Source organism: Cupressus sempervirens, chromosome 8 (genome assembly GCF_028749045.1).
Source record: "Cupressus sempervirens isolate cs-2001-9-10 chromosome 8, ASM2874904v1, whole genome shotgun sequence".
Taxonomy (NCBI): domain Eukaryota; kingdom Viridiplantae; phylum Streptophyta; class Pinopsida; order Cupressales; family Cupressaceae; genus Cupressus; species Cupressus sempervirens.
The window spans coordinates 576915108-576925069 of record NC_143125.1 but is presented as its reverse complement, the minus strand read 5'-3'; the positions used below and the strand labels follow the sequence as shown (position 1 = coordinate 576925069).

At 34.4% G+C, this 9962-nt stretch overlaps 1 pseudogene; it reads left to right on the top strand.

The window, feature by feature from the left end:
• Positions 1-868: 868 nt before the first annotated feature.
• LOC149543733 (C4-beta,C20-epoxidase-like) lies at positions 869-7851 on the top strand (annotated as a pseudogene).
• The last annotated feature ends 2111 nt before the right edge of the window (positions 7852-9962 follow it).

Genomic DNA, 9962 nt, shown 5'->3' with positions numbered 1-9962 from the left:
TAGTTGAAGCCAAATGCTCCCAGATTTTGTAATAGTTTAAATCTTAGTTGAATAGAAAGCAAGGAAGCATACTTGAATCTATTGATCTTTCCTTGTATGTTGCATTTTGAGAAATTTTTTTGAAAGCTTAAAGCTTTGGCTTTCTAGTTTTACTGGTGAAAGCATTCACGTTGAAATATTTCCTAAGGTATATTTCTTGAGTTTGAAATAGAACACTCGGCATCTTCTTTCTCAACTGGAGCTGACCTCACTCGACATTTATTGGTGCCGAGCATTTCCTGTGCAAGTGTCGAGCTCCTCTTTGCGCCGAGGTCACTCGACACCTATTGCCTATCACTTGGCACTTTCAAGTGTTGAGTAAGTGCGGAGAAATTTCTAGCACTCGGCACCTTCATGTGCCAAGCAACTTTTAAGTGCTAAACAAAGTTCTTTAGGGTTAGGGTTGTGAGTATTGAGTTGAAATTTAAATTTATATTAATATTTCTCACAATAGTAACCTACAAAACTTTTGCTATAATAAATATTTGTAGATTCCTTCAAGAATGAATGATACCATGTGGAAGGGGATTTGCTAGGAGATACGTTTGCATTTTTAGGAATGGGGAATTTAATTGTAAGTTGTTCTTAAAAGGCGTACAGAAGATGCTAGATCAAAAGTTATACGAGGCTACTGTGTGTGTATATGTTTAATATGAGAGAGTTCCATCTGATCAAGTATGAGGTATGCAGGTCATGAATTAATAGAGAATTATGGGCAAGGAGCACTTCAATATCTACTTGTTCATTACTCCATTCTTCTGTGTTTTATCTCTATCCACCCATCAAATTCTGCCAGATTGATTCTATTCTTGTCTCTCATAAAGGCATCATGAAAGAAGCTGATCTCCCTGTAATTGACATCTCACAATGTCCCTAGGAATTTGATAAAGACCACCTTCAATATCATCTAGAGGTTGTCAAACTCCGAAAAGCTTGTGAAGATTGGGGGATTTTTAGGCTAGTAAATCATGGAGTGCCACACGATCTTCTACAAAAGATTTTTTTAGTTAGCCAGGAATTGTTGTCGACGCCCATTGAAGTTAAAGACATAGTCACATCCTCTAATCCTTCGAAGAGTTACATGCGTAAACCTGGCGATCTGATTACCCTTGAATCATTTTTCTTGGTTGATATGCCCAATCAAGATACAATCCATGATTTGTCTCGAAAGATATGGCCAAACGAAGGAAACTCTAATTTTTTGTATGTTTATCCACTTTTTTTTTTGTTTTGGTTTATTCATTCATAGTCATTTCTACAAAAGATAAATGTATACAAGATGTTTTCCCAAATTTTTAACATTCATTCCATGTTAAATAAAATTGAGTTCATTCCATGTTAAATAAAATTGAGAAAAGATTACTGTATTTTTTAACATTTGTTCTTCATGATTTCTATTTTTAACATTGTGCATAATCTCTATGTTATGTAATCTAAAATAAAAACAAAATTGAAAAAAAATCATTGTATTTTCGACAATCATGTAGATTACTGCTTGGTTGACTCCAATTCCATCATCGAGTGTGATCTTGTAGTTCACCACACAACAACAAAGACTGATTAAGGAAAATGTAAGTCTAAGATTACCTCTGAGTCTTCTCCAAATGGTACGCCCATGCAAGAAGATCAATTTGAAAACTTAGCAATTTGTATTTGTTTGAGCTACTTCCAGTAGAGTGATATCCTTGATAGCAGAATTGGACAATTAGTTTAGATGAGAAAATCAGGTTGAATAATATTCAATCCTCTGTAATATAAAGAGGTAATGTAATTAGATTAATTAGTGTAGACGGAATTAAAGAATTTGGTCTTGCTTAGTAGAGCTGGGCTTGTGTAAAAAAATCTCTATTTTATTCTATTTTCTTTGTGTGGCTGATAAGATCTCGGAAGTGTTTGTAGAAGATTGAGATGAAGTAATGAGAGAAGGAAATTGTAGGTTCGTAGTTGAGATTGGTTATTTTGTTTGAAAAAACTAAATTGCAGCTCCAAAGAAAAATTACAGCAAGAAGAAGGTTGTTCCAAGGTAATTTATTTGTGTAAAGAAATTCTTTGAATGAATGGGAAGATCAAGTAAGAAGGTTAAGAAGGAGAATGAATTTCTTATTTCTAAACAAAATATTTTGAACGATGAATTGAGATAGTTAGAGAAGTGTAATTCAAAATTCTTAGAGAATTTTAAAAAGTTTGGGAAGAAAAGTTATAAATAACTGTGTCAAATTGAGATGTTTGAAAAAGAATTAGAAAATGTTAAAATAGAAAATGTTGAATTGAAAAATAATTTAATATTAGTTGATGAAATTAAGAAAGAGAATGAAGATTTGGGTAAAAAGTTCAAAGTTTTGAAAGAAGAAAAAGAAATGTTGAAATCAAAACCATTTGTTTGCGATGTTGCTTGTAGCACACAAGATTTAGTTTGTTCTCATGGTTTGTTAGTTGAAGATGAAGGTAAGAAACCATCTACAAGTGTGGATGAAATTTTTCTGGATAGTGAGAAATTTTGTTTTAAGAATAATATTGGCTTGAAGATTATGTAAAAAATGGGTTTTCAAGGAAGTGGATTAGGAAAGCATAGGAAAGGCATGAAGGAGCCTATCAAACCCATTTGGAGATCAAAATTTGAAGGCCTTGGATATGGTAAAAGAGAGAGATCTAATGTTGCTCATCATAGATCTGATGTTGGTAGTACTGTAGGTTGGAATAAATCATGTTTGAGTAAGGAATGTATTTCATGTTCCAATTGTAGTAGAGATGGACATACATAAGATAAATGTTGGGATCTTCACCCTTGTAGCATTTGCAGGTTGAAGAGTCATAGTGAAGAGTCATGTTGGAATAGAGATTGCAGTGAGCAATCTTCAAAAGGTCATATACAAATTGATTATGGATGGATCAATGGATCGTGTTGGCAGAAAGTAACAAAAATATTGTACAAACCTCCAAGTTTTCATGTCAAAACTGACAGTGGTGGATCAAGGTTTAGATATGTGAGTGAAGTACTTGGTGACTGCTTGTTCTGATTGGCACATGGATGTGTCGCGAGTCTTCTCTATGTTAGGGAAGGGAGGGGAAGAAAAAATCTTGTGATCTCTCATGAAGGACATAAATGCATAAAGAGATAGTTGATTTCTATCAGAAGTACCATGCTAGTCTATAAGACTCCAATAATGAAGAGTTGCATTATAAGATACATGAGTTAAGTTTGAGTACCTTGAGATTGAATTGAGAGTCTCAACATCAAGGGGGAGTATGTAGATTACTGCTACTTGACCCCAATTCCATCATCAAGTGTGATCTGGTAGTTCACCGCACAACAACAAAGACTAATTAAAGAAAATGTAAATCTAAGATTATCTCCACCATTTATGCTAGTTAAAGTATCAATTAGAAAGAGTTGTGTTTGAGTCTTCTTCAAATGACACGCGCATGCAAGAAGATCAATTTGAGAACCTAGCAATTTGTATTTGTTTGAGTTGCTTCCAGTGGAGTGATATCCATGATTGTAGAATTGGACAATTAGTTTAGATGAGAAAATTTGGCCAAATAATCTGCAATCCTCTATAATATAAAGAGGTAATGTAATTAGATTAATTAGTGTTAATGGAATAAAAGAAATTGGTCTTGCTTAATAGAGCTAGGCTTGTATAAAAAATCTCTATTTTATTTTATTTTCTTTATGTTACTGCATTCAGTTTCTACAGATCGTCGAAAAATAAAAAGTTTGACTTTTGATATATTGTTTTCGTAAGGAGGATAGCAGGTCCCAAAAATATCTCCTAAATGAAAGTAGATAGCTGGTACACTGTGGTACTATGAAAAAAAAACTGTTGTTTACAATTCTGGTACTATGAAAATTCTCAGTATTGAGATTTTTGTTCTTTCATATTACAGTGAAGCGATAGGTGCTTTTAGTTTATTTCTGTCAGATCTTGCACAGAGGATAATCAAGCTCATTCTTGTAAGCCTGGGTTTGGATGTCGAGACATTCTATTAATATGATTTTGAAAAATGTAAAGCGTTGTTGAGAATAAATGGCTATACATTTCACGCAAAATGTAGTGGGAAGGAAGCTCTGTTTGCTCACGCAGACCGCGGTTGCTTGACAATCCTTCACAATGAGGAAGAGGAAGGGCTTCAGGTTCGATCCAAAGAAGGGGAGTGGATCAACGTCAAGCCTTCACCAAACTCCCTTATTGTCAATTTGGGTATTTTCTTTAAGGTATAAATTAACCGTCTCTTCTTTAAGGTATAATTTAGGTATTTTTGGGTGTGAAATTTTTGAAGATTGGTTGATGGCAGGCATGGAGCAATGGTAGGTACATGTGTTCGGTTCACCGCGTGATCAGTGAAGTGTGGTGGAATCGTCTATCTGTTCCTTTTATCTTAAATTATGCAGATGGTGCCAAGATAGGCCCTTGTGAATGAAGATAATCCACGCCGATACACACCTTTCGTTTTCTCTCAATTGCAGACTGTAAGGAAGCAAAGGTGCGCAGAATCGCTTCTTACGCTAATCTTTGAGAGGACGATTATGCAAATCAAAGTAACTATTGCAAAGATCTCAAAAAATGCATAATAACACAATCAAAATAACAAATAACATACAACACAGTGATTACCATGGGGAAACCCTTTCGGGAGAAAAATCCCACCCTCCAAAACTTGCACAATGTATTATCAAACCAAGATGATTACAATACACTTGCAATGCAAGTTCTTACAGGAGCACATCACCACAACTCGAAATTGGAGAGACTCCTTCTAGCACCAGTCTTGCAAACTAAACTCAATTACACAAACACCTCTCCAAGCCCTCCTTTTATAGTGATTCTACAACCTGGAAACCGCTTATGGTTTTACAAAACCATGGGCAAAACTACCATGCCACATGTTACCCATTTTTGACATTTACATTTTCAATATGGGAAAACAACCAGGTTAAAATAGTAATCCCGTCCACAATTTTGTCTCTTAGTCTAGACCCCCATAAAAGTCACAAAATGAGTCATCAAGTCTCTAAAAATGACCTACCTATATTCTACTATAGACAAGACTCATTTTAACAACTCACTAACCATTTTCCAATGCATAAACAAGTGGAAAACTTCCACAAACAAATTCTGGAATTTTCCAAGAAAGGATTGCAAGGTTGAGACACATGTTTCTTAACATTCTCCCACTTGTCGAACACCTTGCAAGAGTCGCAGTTGTAGGGCCCATTTGCCATTGCACCAAAAGCCATGACTGTTAGTGAACATGGAACACCACATAGTTAAACCTTTCCAGATGCTCATAAATTTGTCCACCTTCTTCCATTCTCAAGGAATACAACTTCTTCCTCAAGAAAATCTTATTCACAAGTGGTTCCGCTTGATAGATCTCACTAAGCTTTTTCCAAAGCTTCTTTGCAGTAGGTTCTTCATGGACATTAATCAGAATCGAGTCTGCAAGACACAATCTAATGAGACCTTTAGCTTTTCTACCAGTCACATCATATTGTGCGACTAAAGTCAGATCTGTGGGCCTCAGTTTGTGCTCATCAATTGTATCCCATAGATCCCGATCAATCAACAGATCTTCCATCTTCAGCTTCCACATCTCAAAGTTTGTGCCAAAAAACTTTTCAACATCAATTCTCCCTGATATGCTTGCCATCTTTTCAATCCTGCAACACAGAAATGAAATACTCTGCACAAGCTCCCACTCAAAGCTTGATTAGCTCAAAAAACCCTGTACCCAACAAATAGAAGCAAAATTGGCCAGGATCTGATACCACTTGTAAGGAAGCAAAGGTGCGCGGAATCACTTCCTACGCTAATCTTTGAGAGGACGATTATGCAAATTAATGTAACTATTCCAAAGATCTTAAGAAATGCATAATAACACAATCAAAATAATAAATAACATACAACACAGTGATTACCATGGGAAAACCCTTCCAAAAGAAAAACCCCACCCTCCAAAACTCGCACAATGTATTATCAAACCAAGATGATTACAATACACTTGCAATGCAAGTTCTTACATGAGCGCATCACCACAACTCGAACTTGGAGAGACTCCTTCTAGCACCAGTCTTGCAAACTAAACTCAATTACACAAACACCTCCCCAAGCCATCCTTTTATAGTGATTCTACAACCTAGAAACCACTTATGGTTTTACAAAACCATGGGCAAAACTAACATGCCACATGTTACCCATTTTTGACATTTACATTTCCAATATGAAAAAACAACCAGGTTAAAATAGTAATTCCATCCACAATTTTGTCTCTTAGTCTAGACCCCCATAAAAGTCACAAAATGAGTCATCAAGGCTCTAAAAATGACCTACCTATATTCTACTATGGACAAGACTCATTTTAACAACTCACTAACCATTTTCCAATGCATAAACAAGTGGAAAACTTCCACAAACAAATTTTGGAATTTTCCAAATAAGGATTGCAAGGTTGAGACACATGTTTCTCAACATTCTCCCACTTGTCGAACACCTTGCAAAAGTCACAGTTGTAGGGCCCATTTGCTATTGCACTAAAAGCCATGAATGGTAGTGAACATGGAACACCACATAATTAAACCTTTCCAGATGCTCAAAAATTTGTCCATCTTCTTCCATTCTCAAGGAATACAACTTCTTCCTCAAGAAAATCTTATTCACAAGTGATTTTGCTTGATAGATCTCACTAAGCTTTTTTCAAAGCTTCTTTGCAGTAGGTTCTTCATGGACATTAATCATAATCGAGTCTGCAAGACATAATCTGATGAGACCTTTAGCTTTTCTATCAGTCACATCATATTGTGCAGCTAAAGTCAAATCTATGGGCCTCAGCTTGTTCTCATCAATTGCATCCCATAGATCCCGATCAATCAACACATCTTCCATCTTCAGCTTCCACATCTCAAAGTTTGTGCCAGAAAACTTTTCAACATCAATTCTCCCTGACATGCTTGCCATCTTTTCAATCCTGCAACACAGAAATGAAATGCTCTACACAAGCTCCCACTCAAACCTTGATTAGCTCAAAAAACCCTGTACCCAACAAATAGAACCAAAATTGGCCAGGCTCTGATACCACTTGTAAGGAAGCAAAGGTGCGTGGAATCACTTCCTACGCTAATCTTTAAGAGGACGATTATGCAAATCAATGTAACTATTGCAAAGATCTCAAGAAATGCATAATAACACAATCAAAATAACAAATAACATACAACACAGTGATTACTATGGGGAAACCCTTTTGGGAGAAAAACTCCACCCTCCAAAACTTGCACAATGTATTATCAAACCAAGATGATTACAATACACTTGCAATGCAAGTTCTTACAGGAGCTCATCACCACAACTCAAACTTGGAGAGACTCCTTCTTGCACCAGTCTTGCAAACTAAACTCAATTACACAAACATCTCCCCAAACCCTCTTTTTATAGTGATTCTACAACCTGGAAACCACTTATGGTTTTACAAAACCATGGGCAAAACTACCATGCCACATGTTACCCATTTTTGACATTTACATTTCCAATATGGAAAAACAACCAGGTTAAAATAGTAATCCCGTCCACAATTTTGTCTCTTAGTCTAAACCCCCATAAAAGTCACAAAATGAGTCATCAAGGCTCTAAAAATGACCTACCTATACTCTACTATGGACAAGACTCATTTTAACAACTCACTAACCATTTTCCAATGCATAAACAAGTGGAAAACTTCCACAAACAAATTTTGAAATTTTCCAAGAAAGGATTGCAAGGTTGAGACACATCTTTCTCAACACAGACTAGATTACAGAAGGAATTTGAGAAATTATAAAGCAGATAGGGAACATGTCAAAGTGCTAAAATGATTGGTTGGTATATGATGTTTTGTTACATCTATAGCAGCTCTACTGTTGTCAAATTTATATTATAGCACTTTTTTTTTTTGTTATGCCAAATTGTGTTAACGTAGATTATATAAATCTACGTTCGAGCTTTATGTTATTATTATTATTTTATCTTTTCAAGTATCAATGTCTTTCTCATCTTTCCCAGTCTTTCTAGAAGTCTGACATTGATGTTTCTCTATTTCTAAACAATTACAAGATAAATTAAAATGTTATATTTGATGTCTATGATTGCGATGTTTAAAGCTGAGTAACAAGTAATCAAGTTGATCTTAGATATTTACCTCCTTAGCTTTGAATAGTAGATATAAATATCGTCTCTTCATTGAGAGCAATTATGTTAAATATTTTGTAATAAACAAGGGGCACAAGCATATGTCATGAAGGGCTTTTAATTCCTAAAGATGAATTTCTTGTAATTTAGTTATGAGGTTTGCTATTTACTTCATTTGAGCCATATTAAATGTAGAAGGATGATTTAATATATCCAGAGAAGTTTATCCATTTGGAAATAGTGTTTCTGTAGACTTCATTGTTATCATTTTATAGCAAATAACATAGTTAAGAATATGTTCATAGTATTGCTTAAATTTCTTTAAAGATAATTAGTTCCTCAAGAAACGATTTGAGAACAATATTACATTACAATGGCCTAGGAGCCATATAAAGAGGATGTCAGTATGAATAAAATGTTCCAGCAACAACATTTGGAGTGTATTGTCACTATTGCTAAACTGTTGAGAATATTTGTTTTCACTTTCTACTATAGCATGGGATCTTTTAATCAGTGACAATGTGAGACTAGGTATTTCCTAGATTGACTTCGATTAACTGTCAATATCTTGAAGTGGTAATCAACACACTCTATAGGTAGATATGATTTTGAAGGCATGCAACTTGTAAACCAGTCTATAGAATATATGCGTTGTGCCTTTTTCTTCTCAACTATTGACAATAGTAGTGTGTTGTAGTATAGATAGGAAAATAATAGGCTACATTTTTAAGTACAATTCATTTTAGTTTCTTAGATCTAATGTATATGAAATTTTGAACAATGACCCTTAAAAAAGTATTTCTCATCGCAAAAGATATAGACATAAGTTGTGTGAATATAAATATTGCTCCCTTCAATATTTTATATCTATATTGAACTGAAATAAATATTAGATTAACAAATTCATCGTAGACCTTTGAGGGCATCTGATAAAAAAATGTGTCATTTTTACCACATATTTTTCATAAGTTAATGTAAAATTAAGCTAAAAGAAAAACATATTTGCATGATAGTTATTTGCATAGAATTTATGTATTTAGTCAACTGATTCTTATCCTCAATAAGAAATGAAATCTAGATAGACAACCATACCCTATGACAACTTAGCATTACACTTGACAATATACAGAGTTGCAAGCATTTTTCCAAACTAAAATATTTATTTGACAATATCACAGTTAGACATAGCTAATTAGTCATATGCTTGCTATTAGTATTATACCTAATTCCATTTCAACCGAAATAATTGGATATCCAGGAGCATAATGTCTAGATTAATGGATCCAATACACTCTTTCAAATATTATGAAAGCTAGCATATCTAATAGAGGAAAATGGTCAAACCATAAAAATCAATTTGAAGCGACCTTAGTCTGTTATAATCTTTTTGACCTGCAAGAGAGAAGTTCAATGTTTTGAAATTCAACTGGGTCTCAACTATCAATTTTAGAAATTTTAATGCTATTTTCTTTTAGATCTTATGGATTGGGGAAATTCCTCTAGTTTGTCTTATATTGACCTTTTTAGTAGCACAATTGATCTATTAATAAATCATTGTTACTCTCAAGCCTTTTGTATGGACAAAAAAGAATTGCAAATGACCAAAAAGAATCGCAAATGACCCACATCAACAAGATTTTTTTCTTATATTTTTCACAAAAGGTAAAAGAAATTTAGAGGCCAATCTAACTACATGTAACACCAATAGGAGGAACAGGGCATGTGTTATGCATGTTCTAGACACACTATTTGTAGATGGAAAAG